Source organism: Spea bombifrons, chromosome 2 (assembly GCF_027358695.1).
Source record: "Spea bombifrons isolate aSpeBom1 chromosome 2, aSpeBom1.2.pri, whole genome shotgun sequence".
NCBI lineage: Eukaryota > Metazoa > Chordata > Amphibia > Anura > Pelobatidae > Spea > Spea bombifrons.
In genome coordinates this window covers 83,851,089-83,878,148 of record NC_071088.1, presented here as the reverse complement: position 1 = coordinate 83,878,148, position 27,060 = coordinate 83,851,089, and the positions used below count along the sequence as shown (strand labels likewise).

General features: G+C 40.5%; 1 protein-coding gene across 1 annotated transcript in view; it reads left to right on the top strand.

The window, feature by feature from the left end:
- The window catches only part of MRPS23 (mitochondrial ribosomal protein S23), a 61,886-nt gene extending 51,731 nt beyond the window's left edge, over nt 1–10,155 (top strand). Inside the window, exon 6 of the transcript XR_008346414.1 lies at nt 10,141–10,155. The gene's annotated coding sequence lies outside the window, so the exon portion shown is untranslated. The remainder of the gene's footprint in view (nt 1–10,140) is intronic.
- The last annotated feature ends 16,905 nt before the right edge of the window (nt 10,156–27,060 follow it).

Here is a 27,060-nt window from a genome sequence, read left to right as displayed (position 1 = left end):
TGGATCAGATTTTTTTTTTCTTCACATTAGGTATTTCATTTTTTGGTCACGAGAAGTGTTATTGTTTAGCAGTGGCACCCACTTTTATTAGTGTATGTTTTTATATACTAGCACTAATAATTATTACATGTTATGCATTTCAAAACAAGGCCCTACTTATCTTGAAAAGGCAGTGACTACGTTGTGTCGGTACATCAAGCAGGGAAATCGGGATTTATGGTTGAAAGATGGTAAAAATGTTATCAATTAAAAAAAAAGCTCCAGACCCCTGTTCCTGAAGGGGTTAAAGATAGAATTGTAAAAACCTAAACACAAATCATAATTGTGGTTCATGTTGTTAGCGATCACAGCCAATATTTAGTTCTAGGCTTATATACGTGTTTCTTTTCAATCTGCATTCATTTATGCATACAAAAAGGAAAACAGTTTTTTGCCCACAGGTCAGTATGTAGCTGCTTTTATTCAATAACCAGTTGCATCTGATATTTCACTTTGTCTAAACTATGCAGTTTGACTAATGTTATTATTCAATTATCCAATAAGCAAAATGGTTTTTATAGCCTTCTAAAATATCCAAAATGTTTTTTGTATGCCTTTGGATTGCTATAGAGTAATTGTGAAAATGATTAGCGCTAGAATGATTTTATAGAAAGAAAAATAATGAATAACCTTCCGAAATAAATAGGAAACTACTTCTTTCATAAACTGTGTTTTACTGACCAGTTCAGAACAAAGAGGAATGAAAGGAATTTTAGAAATCTACATTTTACTGAATTCAATGATTCCAAACAGTTTTCAAGGGCATAGTCTGATCCCAGGGGAAGAGATTATATTAGTCTCCTCTTAGGCCGTCATTTGATGCAAAATGAGAAATTATCTAGTTGTGTCATGGTGTCTTATCTTATCCTTCACTGTCTCCAGCACACCAAAGGGAAGGCGGGTGCCACATGCCATGCCCTGTCTGTCTGGCTAAGCCTACTCGCATCAGCCTTTACAGGCACAAAGGATCACAACAGTAAGAAAAGGGCTGTTTCTGACAGTACAGACCTTTCTAAACTGCATTCTCTTCTGCCTGGCAAACCTAGATACCACACGTCAAAGTCGATTGTGCGTTTGACTGTGGATGCCAAGCATTGTCCCCTGTGAGGAGGCAGGAGAATCCAAAAAAAAATGAGGCACCCCAGGAAAGGTTCTTGGTATGAAGATATTTATGTAAGATCAAGTCGTGTCCGTTACAAAACGAATAATTGTAACTACTGCCAATGAAATCTTTGCCTGCTACAGTTATATTGTAAACACGCAATACTAGTTGCATATTTATAGTATTAGCTGATGGTGGAAATATATTTTATGAGTCAGCACAACCAGATTCTAAATCAGGAAGAGATGTATGTATTGTTCCAGCCCTCACAATGCACACACAATGGACGAGATGATACTTACTTAAATATTATATAATTATTGTTGTGTAACCCATTCCTACTGTAGGGACTGTAGCCTACAGGAAAGTCCACCTAGTTCTTTACTAGCCTCCCTCCTACCTACACCATATTTGCAGGTGTAACACATAGTTGCAACAGTTGAAAGGATTACCTTGCAAGTCCTTGTCTGAAGCTTGACAACTGCTGTTTTGAAATATTTTTAAGGACCCCCCATAACTTGCCTCAATCTATGCACCGAGAGCACAACATGCCAAATCTGAGAACCAATCGCGCCAATATTTTTACACAAACTGGAAAACATGCTGTGTTGTGCTAGCCCACAACAAGCCTCCCTAAATCTATAACCCCTACCTTCCACCTTGCAGTTAGCCCAGCTTACGTTCTCCACCCCCGCAAACACTGACCGCTGCCAGCGCCTGCTCAGTAAGCAGTTAGCTCCTTTCAGTGTTGTTAATACTACTGAGTACCTTTGATTACAAGCAGTCAACTTGCTCACACTTGTCACAGCAATATAGAAAACAAGAAAACCATCCTCAAAATCAAACTGACCAATATTTTTAATAACTGCAATGTTTTGTATCAGGAACATTTCAGCTAAAAATATTGTAGACTTAAACATTTAACAGAAACAGATTATTTTTATGTATTCTCTACCTTTTTTTTATTAAAAAGCCGTATTGAATAATGATTTTGTGTGTCTTTCCAAGAGCAAATAATTACTTTCACTTAAGAGCCAAATGAACCCAATAGACGGTTATAGTTTTGATCTTCACTGATGATTTTAAAAAGCCAACACGGATAGGCACTCATCAGGATCTTTAAAAATAGGCCAAAGGGGATTGTGCGGTGGATATATTAACTTTAAGGGCAACTGTTTATTTTGGTTTCAGTTGCACTACTAATACTATTGGGACAGACATCTACATACCTGGGAACTTTCCGGGTCACCTGGGTGAAGCGCGGCTTCTTTGGTTCAACAGGTTGACACCGGAATCCCCGGAGTCACAGGTCAGTGGGACCTCCTACTACATCAGCATGAAAGCTGACTTGGCTGCATCCCGCAAGGGAGGCTCCCAGTAATGGACATTAATGGACTTAATTTTAAGTGAATTCTAAGTGAATTAATGTATGTATTGTTTAATTTTCCTCTTTCTTATAAATATAAACATACTTCAATACTGAACATTCCAGGTGTAAATCCGCACAGATGAGATGTCACTTGAGGTGAGGAGGGATGGGCCGGAAAAGTAGGCAGGGCCACACCATGAGTAGATAGGACCAGCTGGGTGCCGTACCTGTAGCGTCGTTGTGCAATTCTTAGCTGCAGAGCATTGTAAGGTGGCCGTATGGGAGCTGCAATGGAGGTCTGTGCTACAACAACTTCCTGATTTCCTGAAATCGGTGGCTCTCTCCTGACAGGCCATGATCTCCACTGCCTCCAAAACCAGGACAGTGAGCAACTACACAAGCTATGCTTGAAAATAGACAGAGCTGGATGAAAACTTGGGAAGTATGCATGTAACAAGTATCTTTGGCCCCCAAGCATTCACTATAGATAAAAGAAGAACGCAAAAGTTTACATCTACTTAAACAGTCAAAGCAATTTCCATGCAGATTTCCGATACTGTCATTATTAATTTTTAAAAAAAAATAATGGAAAAAAAAGAAAAAATGTAATGTTTCTTATCAGATTGGAAGCAAAATAAAATAGTAAGGATTATTGAATAAAGAATAAAGAAAGATTGGCAGTATTGGGAAATGACAATAGAAATGTAAAATAAAAAAATATCATACAATATACAAAGAACTTTCTTACTCAGGGCGAGAAATTCATTTCGCCAAGATAACCACTACCAGGACTGACATCTTTAAACAATATTAATGTCTACATTCTATGACAAGTGCTTCAAAAATTTCCTTTGGATTTAGGTAGCAGCATATCAAAATAATCTGTGGATTGCTACCAGTGAGTTTATCTTATGTGCAGATAGTGTGGGTGTTTTAAGCTGCAAAAGGAAAGAAAGATAAGGAAGCAGGAGTAGGTGAAAACTTGACTGGATGACTAAAATGAATATATTGGAAAAAAAAAGGAAATTGTAATGGGAAATAAAGATTGTAGAAAAGTAAAATATTTAAAAAGATATAGGAGTTCAAGAGATGCGTGAGACATTTCTAATAAGCTGGATGATGGTAGGATGATCCTGGGACATCCATCACCAAAATGTGTGGAATATTACAGAGATAATGGGACTGGAAGAAAATTTAAATAGAATAATTTAATACGTGTAGATTATGAGAACTGACTTGACAGGCTGGTACTTATGGCACAATACTTTGTTACAGAAGACGTGAGATTACCAGTGGTCAATGGACGTAGCCATGAATTATTTCAATGATTAAGGTCATTAATGCACAGTAAAACCCTTCCCCACTTAATGTGAGTAGACACAGACTCGGAGAAACAAGCCACATTAAGACCATAAATCAAAACAGAAAGGCAGCTGTTTTAATTATTCAGTGTCTGAGATTAGAATTTTCCTAAAAGAGAGAGACACATGAAAGACCTGGGGAGGAAGTGACCCTTTATATCTAAGATTTGCCTTTAGCGAAACTTATAGTACTCCATTTGACCATTACCAACCTGTAGGGGGTAATTTGCTAAAGGAAGGTGCTATTAATCTGAAATCTCACTCATTGAAGAGAATGGCATTAATAATTATCTTGTAATCAGTATTTTTCCTCTGTTCTTCCACTTAATTTCGTTAGTAATTTTAAAATAACCTTCTGCTGCTTCCACATTACAACACATATGCTGTGATAAAAAAAATGATATGGCATCTTTAATACTGAGAAATAAATATTGAGATTTCCTGCAAAGCTGTGAACATGTTTTCAGCATTACGTTTTAGGATGTTGTGATGACATCTCATTGTGAGACCATTTATCTGATTTTTACTGAATTAGTAAAACATTGCAAAATGGCCTCATCAAATAAACTTGTTTTATCCCAGCCCAGTGTTATAACTACAAGAAGTGCAGATGAGACTGGTCACAGAGTTTCCTAATAGCAGTAAACCATAGCAGTGTGCTCTGTGTTCTTTCTGGACCATTGCTCTCTAGGTCATGATGTAGGATATGGCATCATGGCGAGTGAATGATGGATAGAACAGCCCCACAGATACAAACATCTCCTGCTTCAGTCCAGTAAACCCAAGGGAGGTCTTCACAGACAATGCTGTTCCTTCCTAACAAAGGAATAAGAGATCATTTTGTTATTTGGATACCTTAAAAGGCAAAGCATAATAAGAAACCAAAAAAAAAACATTTGGTTTCTGTGATGAACCCACTGTAGTAGCATAACTATTAATGTTTATGCGTGTGGGGATGTGTGTGATGATGATCACTCTTATCCTCAGCTACCTCTGATTATTGAAGGGTAGTCTATAACAGAAACACTAAATATGTATTTAGCTATATTATATATTCATATCTGTAAGCCTCCAAAATCCGAGACTCACTACAAAGTTTTTGAATGGCTCATGGTTTATGAACACCCCCTTCATTACTTTTGATAATGGATACTATGGCTGTGTGTGTGTGTGAGAGAAGCAGAATGGGCTATGTAAAAAATTCATCAACCCAAGTTAAAAAAATAATTGTGCATAGGTGATTTTTCTGGAAGCAATTAACAAATTATTTATGACCTAACTGCAATATTTTTATTGTAGTGCCTCAGAATTCTTTCATAGACTAATTGGTGACCATTGAAAAGTCTGAACTATTAGACTAAATTAATGAAACATTTTCCAAACTATACAAACTGTATGTAATCTCACATATTAAGTAAACCTTAAAAAGCATGTCTCTTGTTAGCTTGTTAGGTAGTCATAGCACGTGCCAAGGTATTCATTTTGGGTCCTCAGGTGACCAAGCAGTGTAACCTGCCTTATAACCTATACAATGGGTACAATATTCAATCTATGTCACCTTGTTTGTAAATCCATTGTATTTTTATGTCACTGTAGAATTTATTTGGAGCGTTTTCAAAACATCCGTATTGATTACAACATTTGTTCACTGGAGTTTCCTGTGAGATGTGGATTGATTTGATTTAAAACTCCCCAGCAGGTTACATGGCTCACTGTTCTAATACTTAAGAAGACTTCTGGAGAAGGTGAACAACCAATGGCAAAATTATGGCAATTGTCCTTAACAGCACAAAACACACCAGGCCTTGGTTGTCGTAAAATACAATGTACATGATTAATGGCAATTTTTAAGGCATGCTGGACATACCCCCTTCAAACTTAACCTAAAAGGCCATTATTTTTGTGCGGTGTACAAGAGATCTAGGGCAATCTGGAATGTACATTGGGGTTGATAGTGTGAGGCTGTGCATTAGAGCTATATGCCAATACTAATTTTGATGACCCATAGAAAGAGACCCTGAGCGTAACATTCAGGTTTATTCACAGGAAAGTTTCCAGGACAGTTGTGGGTTTGGTTCCTTGACTCCACTATACATGACGAAGAGCCAACCTCAGCAAGGTTGGCTGGCCCTGTATGATGTATAGTTAAATCTGTGAGATTTTTTTCAAGCACTCCATACACCTTCATTCAGCCCTTCCCAATGGAGAAACCTGAACGTTTTGACCTTTATAATGAACGGTAAAATTAGTGTATTACAACCACAACTCTCCTACAAAGTCTCCTCCTAATTCTCCCTCTAGTGAATAGACTCCCTAAATGTAGTTTTACATGTAGTGTGTAAATTGTTCCAGCGATCTGATTTAGTAGAGTGACGCAATAAATATATATTTTATAATTATAAAATAAAATTTGTTATATGTAAAAAAAAGGGATATGATGATTATCACACATATGAAAAAATGCATAAATATAAGATAAAAAAAAATGATAAAGAAAAAAATGACCACCAACTTCCCAGTCTAGGGCACAGAGTCGAATACGATAAAGGAGGTGTCGTTTTCCATGTACAGATTCCATGAAGTAAAAGCTAATCAAGATAGACAAGACATGGTTATTCCTGAGGGCCAGCTGCTGTAGCAGACACCACTTTAAGCCTCACGCTGTGCTAATTATCAGTCATTTCACAAACTTTCTGAGGAGGTGACTGGCATTTCAAAAGCTTCCCCCTCGCATCAGAAAAGATTTAATAATCAAAATGCTTGGTTTTATGGTGGCTAAAGCCTTATGTGATCAGAAAGCCACAGGAATTGCTCTTCCTAATGCATGCTGTAAGTAGCTGCCAAGTGGATATGGCTCGGCAGGACAGGTGTACCCATGTTGCTTATTTTCCACACTGTCTCTTTATTGTGAAAGACGGCACAAACAAGAATTTAAGAAAATAAATAAATGGAAATGAAGGTGTGCATCCATCTAAGAGTGTAAACTGGGCTATATACGGCATAATAAGTTCAATGCAAATCATCAGTTGCCCTATTGTTCTCTGTCAATCACAAATCACTAGTGGATTATATAAGTAATGTGCACATGAATGGAACCCAACATGCTTTAACTCTATTTTTGCCCTTTTGGGATTTGCAGGCGATATGCTGTTCTTCCCCGTGGCAAGGTGGAAAAAAGAAAAATCTATATTAAAACATTATATTACAAGAGATAAGCAAAGGACACTTTTTATCACTATTGGGAAATCTGGGGGGGGGGGGAAATGTATTTAGTTATTAATGGCTAATATGGAATATGGTTTAGAGTCTCACCAGTGCATCAACACACCCTAAATACAGAACACAAAACAAAATCACCTTATGTCTGTGGCAAGCGAAATACAAATTGCATTTACGTTTTTAAAGCAAATAAAATATCAAGCCATAGTGAAGACCTGAAGCTAAACACTCCAAACGTGTTTTTTTATTCCAGCAGCAGTTACTGTGAAATCCGGCTTAATTACTCACTACTAAGAATGCTTTGTATATTATACATGCAGTTTATTTATACACCTGGTAGGTGATTTCACACATATTGATTCTATAAGCACAATTTAGTAGCCATCCTGGATGTGCTTCCTGATTTCCTATGTCTCTTGTTCAAACTTTTAGGTGGTATCTACAGTATGTTGTCACTATTTCTAATGGACCTCTTTAGGAGGGACAGTTGATCCTTCGTCATCTAACATCCCTCTTTTTTTTTAAGGAGCTTAGAATGTTTAGCAGGTATGAACGTATCGCCATGTTTTACAGCCATAAAATTCACAATGTGTATGTAAGCAACAGAAGATATATTTGTATATAAATTGTGTAAATAAAACACAACCAAAAATAAGTATGCCACAAATCAAAATAAAAAAAAAAACTATATGCCGCAACACTTACCAATACCGTGAATTAACAGTTTAATTTGACCATTTTAAATGTTGGGAGGTATGGCCATGTGAAATCTGCACTAGTAAACAACAATGAAAAGGTAAGAAATGTGAATGCTCAGAGAACTGATCCAAGAAGGTTAAATTAGCTAACATTACGCCATGTATATGATGTTCTGAAAGATATATTTAATTTGGAATCAGCACAAAATATATACTGCCTTTAATCTCTGTTAACTAAGACAAGTGGTTAATAGGTTTAGGGCATGCCAAGTACAGATGAAAATGCAAACAGAAAAAATCAAGAAGGCAATCAATAGACAAAAATGTAAAGTTATACTCCAAAGTCAAATCCACAAAAGGTGAACAGCAAACAATATCTAATGTAACTCAGATGGAGAAGTGAAGAATATGAAAGTAAGTAAAGAGAGCCCCAAGGACTGGAATAAGTGAAGGGGTGGCATGACAGGTTGCGCTGTGGATGTTCAGCCTGCCAGTTCATGGGAGGGAAGTGAGGACAAGGAAGGGAAGAACAATAAGGGTGTTTCTGCAATGGGCTAAAAAGATAGTATGGCCCCTTTGGACCTCTCTTTTTACTGAAGACTGCAGAGGAATGAGAACTTTCCCTATAATGCAGTGGTGACTATTTTGTTGTTTTTTCTTGTTTTCTTCCAACAGGGTTGAAGCCTTCATCTAGGGTGCAGTTGCGCTGTTGATCCTTGTCATCCAACGGGTGTGACAATAAGCAGCAGTATGCCTAGTTGATGATGGTTGTTAATGTTGCCTATAGGCAGTGTCCCTTAAAGAAAGTAAGTTTATGCTGGTCAGCCTGTTATTGTAGAGTTACGGCAGGCGAGGTTATGACAGCATTGGTTATAGATTGGTATAATTTAGGTGATATTTATTCAAATTTGTTTATGACCTTGTGATGCTGTCAATTGAAGAAGTGTTTACGTGGGTGACGAATGCATGACAGAGTTAGCGTCATAATTTTTATGTCTTTAAAGGTGAGTGGGTCACAGTGTGCAGCATAAAGTCGAATAAAGCGATGTGGCCATACATAATCCAAAGAAAGTTGATGTCTTTCATCGTTATTTACTGAAAGAATGAATTAAGCAGTGCGCAGTCGAGGCATTGATAATCATTGCTTTAAAAAATATATAATTCTAACAAATCCAGTCCAGAGATTAGGCACATTCTATGAACCACTATGCATTTACCGTTAAAATTTATGCATTTTGGAAAATGTATGCACATTGTCAAAATAAGCAGCTTGACTATCACCGGCGTCAATCTTCTGTACCTCAGAAAAGGTTGGCATTTCACTGTCACTAGGAAATAACATTACCCATGGCATACCGCCATATACATTACGCAGCTAAACTCATACATTCTTAATAGTCATCTGATATTGTAAACATGCATATATTTTTTCCTGTCTAAATATACAGGAAAGGGAGATACAATACAATTTCAATACTTCTGTTAAATAACACATCTATGGTCTTACTGGATATTCATGCTGACCATCAGTGACTAAAGCTAAAAATAAAAGAGCATATGAAAACTAGGGCGCAATCTGAGCATATTCAAGACGTGGTAGCGATGCTCATCTAATGAACTCAGAGCTAGAAGCAATCTTTCCTTGGAGAAATCTTTATGTTTAAATTCCTAATACATATCCTACAGTGTAGCTCATCATATGGTGCTCAGCACTGCGATATAGATCAGCTCGTTGTTACCCATTTGTCACAGAAAAATCACGATGTCTGTGGCAATAATCACTGGAGGGAAAATAACCTCAAATATATTTAATCAAATTAAATGCTAATGGCAGCAATTAATTCATAATGACATATTCACTGAGAACTTCAAATAAATCAAAACTTGAATCTGCCATGAATTATATTTTATCTGCAAGGAATAATCACAAAACTTTATTCTGTGTATTTATAAGAAACATATTCTGTAGAGGTTACAGCATACTCACGACGCTATGCAGTTTAACCCTGTTAGAGAGGACAAAGATATTTTCCCCTTCAATGTCTAAGGTTTTACACCAGTCACAGAATCTTAGGGTAAATTGATATATTCTCGGGGACACAGAGTGTGGATCTGACTACTTAAAATATGGGCATCAAAACTGGTACTGGTTCTCACTAGTATATTACAGCAGAAATCCCTGCTTAAATATGACTGACTACATTCTGAAAAACTATACCTCCTTACAGGGCTGTTATTGGGATAATTTGGCCATCAGTCTATCTCCATCTAATCAGGTGGACCTAACATAAGCTACCCACCCATAACCCAATAAAGACAAAAATACAGAGTTGGAGTTCAACCAAGCCACAGCGTTTTTTTTCTAAAAACACACTGTAACTCGTGAACGTTTCTTTTGAGCAACCTCTGTAAAACAAAACAATCTGGGAATCTAAAGAAAAACCTTCAGCAAGATCCTGTGAGAAATCGGCCTAGATGTATGTGTAACAGTGTTTCCCGATGAAAGCTCAACCACCGGCTGCAATCCTACTAGCATGGTGGTGCCATAAACCACCAACTCCTCTGGGGCCCCACTCCATAGCCCCTCGGCTAATGCTCTTAAACATCCTCCCTGTGAAGGCTACCTCCTGCTCTAGTGCCAAATTCCATGGGACCATACGCCAGACCAGACAACTACCTAAAAGAAAGGGAGGATGGGAAACAATCTAGATAATATCAGATAAAGTGATGGCATACCATGTGAAGAGCAAGCTTAAATATCCTACTATCACCGCCACCCCCAAAAGAATCTGTCTAACCAACTCCAAGCCTATCATACAGTGCTGGCCAACCTGCCGTCCAATAATATACCCCACACTACTTTAAATCTACTGATATGCATCTCCTCCTTGATCTGGGCCCAGTCATGGTGCTTTTACAGTTAACTTAACCTCCAGAGCTGTACTTTACAGTCCTCATGATGGTATATCAAAGGCTTTATGATCTAATAATATAATAAGTGCTTTGAGGATAGGTATACGTTTTCCAGGTTATACACTTTTCCAAGTTGTTTTCTCTTGTTATTAATCAAAAGAATCTACTAAAACAAATCTTTTATTCTATTGAACTTGTGTTTGGTCATTTGAAATATCTATGAGGGAACAGAGAAGAAAATAGTTTTAACTATAAAATGTCTCTGTACGTGGAGTACACATACCTGCTATAAATTTGGATTACACTCCTATATGTGTGTTGGACTGAGATTGATGTTAGGTGACAATGCAGGACCATGGGAGCAGTGCATACTAGTTAGAAATAACGAAGGGCACCCAGTGAGCTTCTTTTTAAACTATCCACAGACCACTAGTTTAAATATAGGATACACTTCTCGTTATGGTGATTTTCCATGTTTAAATCTGTTCTATCAGGGTGTGTCAATTATTTTAGATTTCAAATATAAGAAGATAGGTAGCCATAAAATGATGCGAATCAAAAGTGATTCTTTTTTTCTATTCTGTGTTGTTGAATGAATCGTTAGAAATATGATATGATATATTATACGGTTCTACTGGATCCACCTCTAACTTGAACAAAATCAATGAGTGTTTTTGAACTGTGCTATCCTTTTGGGGAGAATGGTCACCCTGTCCCCTTTTCTCAGTATATTTGTTGATCAAAATAGTAATGTTTTGAACCAAGGCCCGGGTGGGTGTACGGCACAGTTGGCGCAGGGAATCCTGATCTGCTTGTGTAATTTGTAATTTAAACAAATCTACAGCGTGTGAGTCTTGAAGGTATATTTTTCCTTTGGATCCTGCTTTTACCTTTTCAAGTGCTACGATGTGTATGTTTGATGCGAATAGTTGATGTGCACTGTTCTTGTTGGGAAGCCTAGATTTGTGAAATAGGAGTTTGGCGAAACATACTAGATAGCATATTTTGAGTGTGGAAATAATTTCTATTATTTTATTAGAGAATTACCCATGTCTTCAGCACCTTCTTACTGAAGTAAAATGTATTCTTATTAACAGGCTAGTAGATATTTTAGTACACAAACTTTCTAAAATGTTAATATATGAATGTGATGTTTGCCTACATTTTCCGCAGTAACAATAGATGACAGGCACCTATAAGATTAGATTTGTTCCTGTAATCAGAAAAAAATGATAAACCCCTTGTTATATTAGATATACTGGAATAAAGTAATTTGATGAAGAAGAAAATGTCTACACTATATCCAGAACTACTGTAGGTGCTGCAAGTTTTACTTGAAAGTTCATTATGAGCTATATAGAAGTTGAACATTAACATGATCAAAACAAAAACAATAACCTAGCCTCAATTCCTTTAATAATATTCAAAGATGTTAAAATATATCTGGGAGCAATGTTCTCTCTAAGCGCACACGTTTTGCAGCCAGTGTTTTGGATGCTTTCCAATAAAGCCTTTCTTCAATTGTTGAACTGCTCCAAATTATGTGAATATAAATGTACGTGCACGGAGAGAAAAATAAGACACACGACACACTCTGGGTCAGGTCCAAAATCACTCTGCTTTATTTTGTTTATATTATAGATTATATAGGGACGTCAAAAAGGGACGTCAGGTTACGTAAAGCTTATTAATTGGTTAATCCTGAAACTATGCGGAAATAGGCAGAAAGGCAGAAAACCGTTAGAAACAAATATTAGATACTTTCCTGCAACAAGATATAGCCAGAATGGCGCTTGCGGTTAGTAAAATATAGATAACTGAATACACTGCTACTTGCGTCTCTCACGTATCTGCGTGAGGTGTAACCCTTTATTGGTCGAGGCCAGCTTATATTCATTAAAACAATAAGCGTTTCTTGCTGATATATATAATGGTTCCATAACAGTCCCCCCTTGAATATACGATGGCCGACTGTCCCTAATCCTGACAGATCCTACCGGACATGATCCCGCATCCTCTTCACCTGCAGTGGCGACAAATTATCCCTATTGGATAAAATCCCGGTTTCAGGTCTTGGACATGTCCCTCGGATCTATATGTCCCTACACGGGGCGGGGATTACTGTCAGGGGGAACTATCGAACTAGATGGTGTTTCATAAGAAGATGCAAAGCTTGGCATCGTGTCATCGTACATAAGCATTAACGGGATAGTCTCGCCTACTGCAAACATTTTATCGCATAGGCGTTGAAGACAAGGGACTACACAGAATAGCATAAAAGCAACAATAATCACAATAATCAGTAAAATTATTCCCAGCTGGACCAGAGCTTGTTTCCATCCTTTGAGCCAGCCAAACCATTCGGCCCATGGATGATCGATTCCGGAGTTGCGCTTTAATTCGTCTCCTAGAGAATTTACTTGATTCTGTGTGGGGGGACCGGTCAAATTGCTGTATTCAGCACAATTACCATTAGAGAATTTACCAAGAAATTTGCCTGTTCCTTTGGTGTTTGAAATACAAATATAAGTGCCAGAATATATAGTAATTCCTCCGTTGAGCTTGGGAGCCTCGATTAGTAGAGGATATTCTCTTTTCCATTTCTCACATTCGGTGAATTTGTTACTGGTATTGGTATAAAGACTCAACAGACATAGTAGTGACTGATAGGGCAACTGTAGGGGTACTGTACCCAGATGTGGACGGGCTTTACCACACACATAGCAATTGGACTTATTGTGCTTAATAGCAGAATATTGCATCCACTCGAGCCATAGATTAATATCATTATATCCAGTTTCTATGGCTAAAGTATCATCATAAGTGGGATTCGCTATAGCTATCATACTTTGAATGGCGCGCAGAACAGCATATGGAATTTCCGGTGGTTTCGAAACTGGTTGGTTTGATGGTTTACCTTGTGGCTCTTCCCATTCTAAACTATTGTACATATCTTTAAGATAGAAGGGGGCCTTGCCGCTCATGAAACCATATTTGTAAATCCCGAAAATATATTTTCGAGCATCAGTTGGCCGGGGATTCTCTATAGTAAGGGTGTATCGTTGGTTATCACCAGTTCCGGTGGATATGAGAGTCATTCGTGAGAGCAATGATTTACCATATTGATCTTTGAGGGCTAGGGCTTCAGGGGGCTTATATCCCCATTTGGTTCCTGAATTAGTTATAACAGAGCCCCAATACCTGCAGTCGTCCCCCCATTGCCCTCCAACATAGCATATGTACCCAACACATTCTCCTATTTGAACATCACAATACCCGGGGTCAAAATTGTCGGTGGTATCCCCTTCTTGTGTCATCACCCCGGTATATACATTGGTGTAGCGTTTAGAAACACAATCTATAATGTGACAAAATTGGAATGAGTATGTGGCTACTGTTGTGCTACTGGAGTTGTACCAAAAAATGGGAGGACCTGCTTGTTTTGCATCTCTTGTAATGGCTACCCGACCCCCCTGGTGACTGATAGCTTGGGCTGGTTTTCCCCATGTATGTTGGAAAATGAATGATAATAATAGTGGGATGCCCACTCTTTTGCAAAGGATATGCATTCTAGGAGTCATTGATTGGAGGATCGTATCCTTTGACTCTCTTGCAATGCGATGCGTGTATCCACGTGGGTTTCCCTTGAACTTTTATTGAGGTAGGAGTCGTTAGTAGCACTTGAAAAGGGCCCTCGAATCTCGGTTCCAAAGTAGATCGGACGTGTTTCTTCACGACCACCCACTCTCCAGGCAATAGAGAGTGAGTACCTTCGAGGATATTGGGATCTGGAATAGAAGAGAAAACTTGGGTATATATATTAGATAATTGAGTAGTCAAAGCAATAACATATTTTGCCATTGTTTCATAATTCATTTGCAACTGTTGTGGGAAGTATTGTCCTAACCTAGGGCTACTTCCAAAAAGTATTTCGTGTGGGGTCAGTTTGTGTGACGCCTTTGGCGTATGTCTGATAGCAAAAAGTACGATGGGTAGGCACTGTACCCAATTTAGACCAGTCTCTTGTGTCATTTTCAATATCTTTGATTTGATTATGCCATTTAATCTTTCCACTTTCCCGCTACTCTGCGGTCTGTAGGGAGTATGGAAAGCAAGATGTGAACCTAGGATTTTCCACACTTCTTGAGTGACGTTTGCCGTAAATGCAGGTCCCTGATCACTTTCTATGACTTCTGGGACACCGAACCGGCAAATGAGTTCCTGAATAAGCTTCTTTGCGGTAGTGGGTGCGGTTTGGTTTCGTACTGGATAGGCTTCTGGCCATCCGGAAAACACATCTACCACTACCAGTACATACTGAAATGTCTGACACATCGGCATTTGAATATGGTCAATTTGAATCCGTTGGAAAGGGTATTGAGCATTCGGTAAACATTTGGATGGTGTAGGTTCTGTCCTTCCGGTATTGCACTGAGCACAGATTAAACATGATTCGGTGGTTCGTGCTAGCATTGGGGTGATTCCTGGTGCGATCCAGATTTTGTCGATAATCTCCTTCATAATGGTTTTAGACTGATGCGTCGGTCCATGAGCTAGTGATGCGACTAAAGGATATAAAGTCCGGGGTAAACAAAGATATTGGCCTCTGGCCCAGGCTCCCCGCTCATCCTCGGATGCTCCTTCTTGTATCCATTGATTTTGTTCCTTGGTTGAAGCTTGTTGTTGTAATTGAATTAAAATATCCCAGTCTAATTCCATTGGTGCTTTCTTGGTCACCGTCATTAAAGGGACCACTGAGTCTTCATCGAGAGCTGCTTGCTTGGCTGCACTATCTGCTAAGGCATTTCCTTTTGCTTCCATAGTGTCAGCCCGTGAGTGTGCCTTGACTTTGATCACTGCAACTTGTTTCGGGAGTAGGGCCGCAGTCATCAAAGCTTCAACTGCTTTCCCGTTCTTGATTGGAGTCCCTGCTGCGGTGATATAATCTCTTGCCTTCCAGATGACTCCAAAATCATGTACAACTCCAAAGGCGTACCTGGAATCCGTATAGATATTCGCGGTAGAATCTTTAGCCATAATGCAGGCCTCGGTGAGGGCAGCTAGTTCAGCCTCCTGAGCCGACTGATCCGGTCGTAGAGCTTTTGCACAGAGTACAGTCGTGTCAGTCGTAACCGCCATTCCCGTATGGAAATGACCCTTGTCATCGGCATATCTGGAGCCGTCCACAAATAGGGTCCATTCTGGGTTTGAGAGTGGGGTATCCTGTATATTCGGAGGCGAACCGACTTCCGCTTGCATCATGGTCAGACAATCATGTGGATCGTCCTCGGGTGGTACATCTGGAAAATCGACATTTGATGACTGTGTATGCCACAATAGCTGTTCCTGAAGATCTTCTTCTGTGGCTAGATCAATAAAATCCGTAGACGGAATATCAGTATACCCCCCCCTTGGAAGTGGAAGGAGGGCAGCCGGATTGAGAACATTGCATCGTTGAATAGTAACATTGTCGGGCAACAACAGACTCCCTTGGAGACGAAGATAACGCTGAGCAGTGAGATGTCTGGGTTGAGTCTGTTGTAAAATAGCTGAGATGTCATGTGGAGCTAGAATTGTCAAGGGATGTCCGAGGACAATATCTGAAGTGACGTCCAGAAGACAGCTGGCAGCGTGAATAGCCCTTACACAGGAAGGTGTCGCGCGAGCAACTGGGTCCAATCGTTTGGAGTAGAATCCGAGGGGACGATGTCGACCACCGTGCATCTGAGTGAGAACACCTGTGGCATGGCCTTGCCGTTCCATAACATAGAGACGGAACGGCAGAGAATAGTTCGGAATTCCTAAAGCTGGAGATGAGGCAATCATTTGTTGTAGAGCGTCGAATGAGTCCAGTGCCTCTGGTGTTAAATAAAAAATTGCTGGTAGTTCTCGAGGTATACAGTCATAGAGTGGTTGCATTAGCACAGAAGCGTCGGGAATCCAGGGACGACAGTATGAAATGAGACCCAGAAAGGTCTGTAGCTGATGTGGAGTTTCTGGCGGAGCCAACTCCAGGATGGCCTTTTTTCGTGCCATTGTAAGGTGTTTACGGCCTTTGGTAATACAGTGTCCCAGAAAAATCACTTTTTGAAGGCATAACTGTAGTTTCGATTTGGAGACCTTACAGCCAGCTGTAGCTAGAAAATAGAGTAGGTCCAGGGTAGTTTCTTGACACGTGGATGGGTCTGGAGCACAAAGAAGTAGGTCATCCACGTATTGCAGGAGCTCAACTTCCGGGTGAGCGTCTTGCCATGAAGAAAGCACAGAAGACATAGCTTTGCTGAAACTGGACGGGCTGTTTTGAGCTCCTTGTGGCATCACCGTCCAGGTGTATTGCCGACCAGCATGTGTGAATGCAAAAAGATATTGACACGAAGGGTGTAATGGAATGGAGAAAAAGGCATTAGCAAGATCAATTACAGTGAACCAGGATGCCGTAGGTGGAATACTGGATAGAAGAGTATGTGGATTTGGCACAATAGGGGTATCCAGAACCGTGGCTTCGTTGACAGCGCGTAAATCTTGTACCATCCTGTACACTGGAGGTTGGCCTTTTATCTGCTTCTTTTTGACTGGATACAGCGGAGTATTGCAAGGAGAAGTAGTAGGTATTATTGCACCGGATTCTAGGAGTGCAGCTACTTGAATAGATATTGCATCTAGTTGGGCCACTGATAAAGGATATTGGGCCTTGTATGGAAGAACATTAGGATCCTTAAGCACAACTTGTACCGGTGGGACATTGAGACGTCCAATGTCCATAGGTCCAGAGGCCCATAGGGTAGCTGGAAGATGGTCTAGCATGGTATTCAAAGAATTAAATAGATTATCCCAGGTTTCGGCACCAGGATCATGTACTACTGCCATAAGCATACAGGTTTCTTCAGGGGCAAGAGCAGTGTTGAGAGTGACAGTTCCTTTGTCAGTGAAGGTAATATTGGCTTGGATTTTGCTGAGAAAATCCGCTCCTAGAAGATTGAAAGGGCAAGTGGCACTGACCACAAATTGAGCTAGAGTAGATGAAGGCAGATGTATTGAAGAGCTTGTGACGGGTAAGGGGCGTGTGAGTGGGTTGTGTTGAACCACGCCTTCTAACCCACTACAGGGGAGTTGTATATCAGATAGCCAGGATGGTAATGCATCCGTCTCACAAAGCACGCTACGAGCAGCGCCAGTGTCAACAAGAAATGAGCAAGGTTTTCCGGCTACATCAAGAGTGATCTTAGGGGAAGGGCCGGAAGGAAGGGCGGAGACGGCCATGCAAATAGAGTCCCCCTCCTCCATTTGCTCGCCTATTTCCTATGGCTGAGGAGGAGGAGGTGGAGGAAGAGTGTTCTGGTTCTGGTTTTGGTTCTGGGCTTGATAAGCGGCCCATAGATGGCGACTACAGCATACTCTTTTAAGATGACCGACTTTTCCGCATCCAAAACATTTACGAGGTTGTCGCTGTCTGTCCGTGGCTTCATTAGTGGCGTCGGCTCCGGTCATTACCGCCATGATGGCGGACTTTTTCTTGCTGTTTCCTGCCTCCAATCCTTTAGCAACCTGTATAAGGACTTCAAGATCCATTGACCTCCATTCCGGGCGGCAGGTAGTGAGTACTTTGTTGAGATCAGAATGGAGGCCGTCTACAAAGGCACGACCCAACATACGAATATGTGCCACTTCTTGGAGTGAGAATCCTAGATCACGAAAATGTCGTTTGATTCTGTAGGCATATTTCTCCACTGACTCTCCTTTTTCTTGAGTTATATCCTGTAGAGATACTGTTTGTTCGGACAATCTGTCCTTCGCCCAGATTTCCAATTGCTTGATAAACTGTTGACCTGATTCAGTGGATCTGGGATCGCAAGGTAGATAAGATGGGTCTCGTATAATTTGGTTGAGAATAAGATCTGCGTAGTCTCCTGCTTTTGGCTTGGACAATACTAACAAGGTCAGACCAGGTACATCCATAGGTAGTCCAGGCCTGTGAAACTTTTCGATAAAATGGCATTGGATGTGTATCAGGTTCAGGGAGATCTTTGACGATTGTATACAGTTGTTGCGGATTGAATGCTACATACTTGGAACGCGGCTCCGTGGAAGCGAGACCATCTCGTGGAGTAGCATTTTCTGTGGCGAGTCGGGTGGCTTGTACTATAGCTGCAGACATAATTTCAGCGAATTGAGAAGAAAACGGATTATTGGGATTTGTATTCCCCATGGATGGTGGCTGAGGGGCTGACGTACTTGAGGGCTGTTCGGTATCAGATTGTCGAGTATATCTTATACGGCGATGGCCTATAGGAGAACGTACAAAAGGTAAGCTCTGGTAAATACTTTGGGATTCCTCCCCCTCCTCTGAGCCCTCTTCTGATAGACTGTCATGAGTGCCTATTTCTTCATCAGTGAAAATAGGTTGGTGCTTAGGCCTAGCTCCCATCTCCTCAGCATGGAGAACAGGTGGGTCAAAACCCACCAAGGGGGACTGTGTGTGTTTGGGCTTAGTTCTTCTTTGGGGTTTAGTTATTGGTTTCGGTCTAGGTAACCTTTTTCCCTTTTTAAGTATCATACTGCTGTCGGCATCGGATTGGGTTGGGGCAGCTGTTGCGCCCTCGGTCGTATCTATTTCCTCCCCTTCTGGACTGTCGCCTGGGCCCATCATCATTAACGGGACAGTAGTGCTGGGTGTAGGTACCGGGGGTGTAACTACGGGAGGAGTGGGTGGAAATAGTACTGTTTGAGGTTTTTCTAGTGTTTTGCCTTCCTGGAGTAGTAGGCCTTCCTCAGCCTGGTGTTGGGCCGGAAGCATAACAGCACTAGTAGATATATTTTCCTTCTTTGTTTCCTCACCGCTTGCCATTATCATGATTGGGACCATATGTCTGGGTGCTGTAATCTGGGTAGGTAATACAAATGTGCCATCCGGATTAACTACTGGGTACAATGACACTGTGGGAATAGACATAGAAGATAACGGAGCTGGAGGTAGGCCAGAATTTTGGGCGTTGTCAGTTAACAAAGATGGCCTCGATGCCTGTACCGGATTTAACATGGAAGGCGGGGCAGGCAATTGGTGGGGATTTTCCACTGAAGACAGTTGGTGAAGTGCGTCACAAGATGGCGCTGGTGTCTGTGTCAGACACGACACAGTAGCCGGAGTAGACGGGGGGCGGGGGGCCTCACAGTACAGACAAGAGCGACGGCTTCCTGACGTCATTGCATTACAGGCTGGGCAGCTCCACCCCTTGTCCGACGACTCGGCGCCATTATAGAGCTGTGGCGTATAAGACATTGGAATTTTACACAGATATCTTGAGTGCTTTTCATCATACATTTCTTCGCCATCTAACGATTTAAATTCTTTGCTACAATCTAGCCAGATTTTAACAGTATCTTTCAATCCGTCGTCGTCTAATTTTCCTGCTTTTTCATTTAGGAGGTTTTGCCAGGTGCAAATTGATAAGGTTCCTCCTCTGGGTACTTTATATCGTTTTTCCAACTTAGATAATTGCTTAATGTATCTTTTCCCTCGTCTGTCAGCAACTAATTGGGAGGGAGTACAGAACCCACTTGGAACGCTGTTATCGTTCCCCATTCCGCAGCGGTATCGTAACCTTGTCCGCAACCGTCCGAAACCTTCTGATACGAGCGAGGCACACACACACTGTAGTAATATTATGCACTGGGGACAGGCGACTGGGCTGTCCAAAATAGTGTTAGTCTTACGGCACCGTCTGGGATCAGAGCAACTGGGTTGATCAGGTGTAGACTTGAAACACTTTACCGATTTCTACAGTGTGCTAGGGACAGACGACTAGGCTGTCCAAATTAGTGTTAGTCTTACGGCACCGTCTGGGGATCAGAGCAACTGGGTTGATCCGGTGTAGACTTGAAACACTTTCCGAAACCTTTCCGAAACAGTGTGCTCGCCAGCAAAAGGGAGGCACCACAGTTCAACAAGTGATTATACAGTAGATTTACATGGGGTTCTTTTATTGCCTCTCGAGGGTGCGTCAACCACCTGAGTTCCCTCCTCCGAATACACACGTGAGTAACGAGAGACACACAAGGTAGATAAGAAACGATCTTACCTTGTAACTGGGCTGCAGTCCCAGGGTCTAATCGTCAGCTCACGGCGTGAACTCTCCCCGGGAGGGACCTCCGACAGGTACGGCTTCCTCGAGCCCCACGTTGGGCGCCAACTGTTTTGGATGCTTTCCAATAAAGCCTTTCTTCAATTGTTGAACTGCTCCAAATTATGTGAATATAAATGTACGTGCACGGAGAGAAAAATAAGACACACGACACACTCTGGGTCAGGTCCAAAATCACTCTGCTTTATTTTGTTTATATTATAGATTATATAGGGACGTCAAAAAGGGACGTCAGGTTACGTAAAGCTTATTAATTGGTTAATCCTGAAACTATGCGGAAATAGGCAGAAAGGCAGAAAACCGTTAGAAACAAATATTAGATACTTTCCTGCAACAAGATATAGCCAGAATGGCGCTTGCGGTTAGTAAAATATAGATAACTGAATACACTGCTACTTGCGTCTCTCACGTATCTGCGTGAGGTGTAACCCTTTATTGGTCGAGGCCAGCTTATATTCATTAAAACAATAAGCGTTTCTTGCTGATATATATAATGGTTCCATAACACCAGCACACAAAGACATTTAATGTGTATACAGGGTCGGCGCTTCCTCTGCGGCGGACTGGGCTACATGCCACTGGTGGAGCAGGGCTGTTTGGGGAGATCATGGATCTCCCTCTAACCAGCCCAAAAATAAAGGGAGCATGAGGTCTATTCATACAATTGATGCTAAGCACCGGGATATGAAGCCTCAGCAGTGAAGCCACACACACCAGAATGGAGCACTGAAACAGAGGCCTGTAAGTACAGAACTCGCGCTACCACCACATGACTTCAGAAAGGTAAGAGATGGAGAGGAAGGGGAGAGAAAGATAGTGAAAAAGGGGAGAGATAGTAAGAAAATGGAGAGATAAAGAGAAAGGCGAGAGACAACAAATAGGGGCAGGCACACCGTCACAAATTTTTGGGGGCCCATACAGATTATATGGGCCACCCTTCCCCGAGATATCCTCTTTTTCCTCACACCACAAGGATTTTCTCTCCTACTAATTTATATGGCACAAATGGCACAGGCAGGCTGTTTGGAGGCAGTGACAAACTGTTTGGTGGCAAATGTGGCACTGACAAGTTGTTTCGGGGCAAAGATAGCACAAACAAGCTGTGTTGGGATAAAGATGCCACAAACAAGCTGTTTGGGGACAAAAATAGCAAGACAAGCAGTTTGATGATAAAGATGGCACTGACCAACTGTTTGGGGGCTAAGATGGCACTGGGTCTCATTACAAATTGTAATAAACTGTTTTCAGAATCCACTCTAACCTAGTTTGCTGCTTTTTCAATTACCTTGCGGCTGCTCTTGCGTAACATCCGCACAATCACATCCTGTGCCAGCGTGCAGATGTCATTGCGGTATCGGGGAAGATTAGTAATGCCTTTGTCAGTGAGAGCTCCTGTACCAGCCACCTCTAATTGGTGATGGAGGAGGACAAGAAGTATGGCATCATGAACTCCGCAAATTTAGAAAAAAAACTTGGGGGAAAAAAAGGACAGCAAGACCCCCTTAAAACTGTAACAATTGTAGCCCTTGATGAAGAGTAAAATTAACATGAGAGAAAATGGATTTATTAATGATGTTTTTGTATTATTATTTGTAAAGTTTAAAAATGTTAGCAATTGTTACATGGGACTGAGCTTGTCATGTATATTTAAGATACTTCTTGTATTTAAATATGGAACGGCACATTATTTTTCCAAACACAGCATCCAGTAGACCATTGTCACCGTTTTATTTCCAGCCTACTTTTGGATAGAATTACTATTTAAAGAGTCTTTGGATCAGAATGCTAGCTTGGCAATGAACCAGCCTGGAAAACCAGTTGGTAATGTACTCCTAATCAATTTTACTAAAAACGTAGTTACTTTCTTAAGCATATCTGCAATAAATATTGGCATATCCACTTAATTTATACCATGTAGTCTCCAGAGCCCTGTCTCTATTTTCCACAGATATATCAAGATATCAGTTGTCTCCATAATGAAAGGAATTATCTACACCAGTGACACCAGTACTGAGCCAGCTGTCAGAGCACATATTTCTTGCAATACATCACACCAGTAGCATCTTAGACCATATGGATGCAGCTCCTTTACTACTATCCACTCTGAGACAGTATACTATTAACCCTTTCTAGTATGAAAATCGATTTTGCTATAAAGCTGTAGAAGGTGTTTAGTGTATAATTTTACCATCTTAAACCTAAGGTAACATCTTAATAGCAAGGTGCTACTTAGTACTAAAGGTTTAAAAGATAAGGAACGCAAAGCACGTACGATAGGGAATGCTAAGAAAACAATATGAATTGTTAAATGTTTGTTAACCTTTATATAACCTTTAGAAATCATTAAAAGTGTGAATTTTAACGCCAATACACACACACAGATTGTTCTACCTCTTGGGACATAAAAAACAGTTCATGTAATAGATTAAGATTCTAGGCTTGTTTTTTTAATCATTAACGCAATGCGTATGTACCTCCCCTGTCTGACTCCCCATAGTCAAAGATTTTGACATAAACAGGTTGCTGGGAATTATGAGCCCAAGAAAATAAAAGAAAAAAAATTACTTCTTATGAAGTGTATGCTCCCATTGAATTATGGGTAGAGATATAAAAGATGTAAGATAAGAAGAGGAAATATCATAATTTGGAGAATGTTAGTCATACCCAAAACAAGCTTTATCATTTTGTTTTATTACAGTTAATGTCAAAATTTGTTTTGGAGTAGAAATTGGAGGTCAAATGCAAGACTGGAATGAAAGTGTCTACTTGAAAAATATTATAAAATAATAAAATTAATAATGATTATTCATATATTTTCAAAATGATACAAAAACAGAAATTTGTGTTACAATCAGTATAAAACAGCCCTGGTTGGGATGAATGTTAATATGTAAGTTCCCTAATTAAGACTAGAGGAAATTTTTTTAATGTGGCTCTTCTTTTACATAAAGAGAAATGAGGGGCTGAAATTGTACATTGATGGGAAGAGGACATGTGGGGAGAATGAAGAAAAAACATGATAACAAAAGCAGGAATGTTGCAAGGTGGGGAGAAAAAAATCAATGAGTTACTTGACAAGTGCATTGCCACAGATGGTGGTACAGCATTACTCCTATCATTATATAGCAAGCCAGACACAGATGGTGGAACAGCATGACCACCATCACTGCATACTGAGTCAGAAACTAAAGGTGGTACAGCATAACCCTCATCACTATATACTGAGCCATGCACTGACTGTGGTACACCATAACTTCCATCACTATATACTGAGCCACACATTGGTGGTTTTCCACATGGTGTGTGGAGGCTCTGCCCTTAGACGGAAGCCCTGGTTAAAACAAAAAGTGGAGCTATAGGAAAGGAGTCAAGGACACGAAAGCGGTCGGTGGAGATTCATTGTGTGATCTCATTGATCGTTAGAAAACCCTTTTGCTATTATGTTAACACAGCTAGCAATTTCCATTTCAATAAAAAAACACCAAGTAACCTCAAACATTTGAATGATTGTGTATATATAGTATATCTATTTGTGGTAAGGGTAAAACATGCTTAATAGGTGTAAAACCTGTGCAAAATGCCCAGTGGTTCTGGATAGAAGCCTAGACCCTGAAAACGCCTCCCGCACGTGAAGGAAACGAGTAACTTGTACCAAGCAAAACCCCCCTTCTCGCACCTGCTTTAAAGCAAATAAGTGACAGGATGCCCTGGAAGTATAACAGGATGCACCTGTTGCAAATGTAACGCCCTGAAGGCGGGGATGCTGAAGGGGGTATAAATACTAGACTTGGGCGCCCCGGCCAAGTCTTTGTGTTCATCTTCGTGGGGGGGGGAATCTTCGTATTATGCAAATATTTGCCCGTTCCTGTCTTCTGTTCGGGCGAATATTCGTGTGCGTTCTTCGTGTTAGTTTTTTCTTTGCTTTTCCAGTTTTTAGGGGGTTAATACGGGGTTAACACGGTACGTACAGACTACGCAGCAGCTTTGGCACCAGGAGTTTAAATGTCCATACGAACAACTCTATTGGTCGCCTGCAGGGGCCTCATCTGCCATCAACCAATGAAAACCTGTACTTCATTGGTTGATGGCAGACGAGCCCCCTGCTGGCGACCAATAGGGTCGCTCGTACAGACTTTTAAAATCCTGGCCCAGCAACTTGGCCAGCAGAGACCCCTGATCTCCCTGCTACAACAGTTTAAAATCCGTACGAACGACCAATAAAGTCGCTTGTACAGACCTTTAACTGTTATAGCAGGGGGACCAGTGGTCTCTGCCGGCCAAGTTAACCCCTGACGGCGAACCTACGGATTTCCGCTCCCGTTATCTCCGCAGCATCGCAGGGGTTAACGGGAGCAGAAATCCGTAGGTTTGCTGTCAGGAGTTAAAAAGTCTGTGCGAGTGAGCCTATTGGTCGCGTGCAGGGTCTTCCTCTGGCATCAACCAATTGGTTGATGTCAGGGGAGCACCCTGCAGGCAACCAATAGAGTCGTTTGCACAGCCCCTTAACCCCTGACGCCGAACCTACGGATTTCCGCTTCCGTCAACCCCTGCCATGCTGCGGAGATAAGGTAGGCTAGATGGGGAAGGGACCAGGGAGATTAGTAGACAAAGACAAGGACTAACACGAAGATTCTTCGTGTCGTGTGTCTTCGTGTACGTTTTACCGGCGCTATATTTCCTTCTTCGTTTCTTCAGGACAAACAACGAAAACGCACTCTTCGTGTTCATTTTCATGTTCGCCCGAAGACGAATGCACAAGTCTAATAAATACCCCCTAAGACCCCTTTCTTTTTTCCATGTAACAAAACAGAATGCCTAGATGTGATAATTGTATTTATCAATAATTATTGAAGCTTTCCAAATATTTCAGGTGTTCCATTGTTCAAAGGAAAAACAGTCTTAACTAGTGATTCACATCACTAACGTTTCCATTAATCATATTGTACAGAGCTAAAGAACAGTGGTTTTATTCTTAATACTTATGTATTTTTTGATTAGATCTTATTAGTAACGGCTAGTATAAGCACGAAATGTGTTAAGTCTCTTTTGACCTGTATCCATCTGTTTCTGTAAGCATGGATTCAGTATATTATATATTGAGATAAGTGAGTGCGGAGTTTTGTTCTATTTATTTGCCAAATGTAATTTTCCCTTTCTCCCTAACCCCTTTTTTATTTTGTCTGTTAAAATGTAAACTGCTAAATTAACTAAAATCCACTTTAAAAAAAAATTAGATTCATATTTAGACAAAAAATTTATCATCTAAAAATACATTTTACAGCGGATTTTAAATGAACTGAAACACATACATTTCAACATAGGGAAGCATTAAAGTGGAAGGGACCTCATTTCCTTGTCCATTTCACTGAACATTTAATGACCAGCTGTTGGCTCATAGAATGGATTATTTGTTGCATACTTGAAGCCTGACACTTGTGAGACTTGAAATTATGGCTTTCTTTTGCTTCACTTGAGACTTTGCTTGCTCTCTTTTATTATTGTCTTAAACGGGTGACCTTCAATGTGGAAACATGTCAGATTGGTTACATGCTACAGGAGACATGGAGTTTATAAGTCTCTTATAGCCAAGCGGAAAATAGCACCAATAAATCATAAGAGCAATATCACTGCTTTTATGTACTCTGCCTTAATCACTATCAGTATGAAGGAACATGTAGCTCTTGGGGAATTAAAGGGAACAGAACAGTTAGGTCCATTCTAATAGAGATAATTGCAGTTACAAGTGTACTGAACAACAGATCAGAGGTTTGCTGACAATAATTCTTTTGTTTGTGCAAAATTGCAAGAACCCATGAATGAACTTTTGCCGTCTATCAACTTTTGCCCGTAAACTGAACTTATTTTCAACATCGTTTAATCAATTTTTTATTCATATGTGTATTTTCCATATCCAGGAACAGAAAAAAAAATTTGTGTTATTTGCATTACTTTTTATTGCTACTTACAATTTGCTTTGGTGTTAAACACATGTGCATATAACAAATATATTTTCTATGCTCTAGGGAAGATGTTTATTCAGATGTTTTCACGGTTTTGTATTCTAATACCTGGCTTGCCTGTCACACTTTATCTTGTATTACATTAGAGAAAGTAGACACTGAGATAACAGCCTGTATTTCAAACACAAAAGGCTGAAGGTCATTTCTAAAGCCCTCCAGTGTCACTTGTCAATCTCTAACCTTCCTAACGTGTCCTTCCT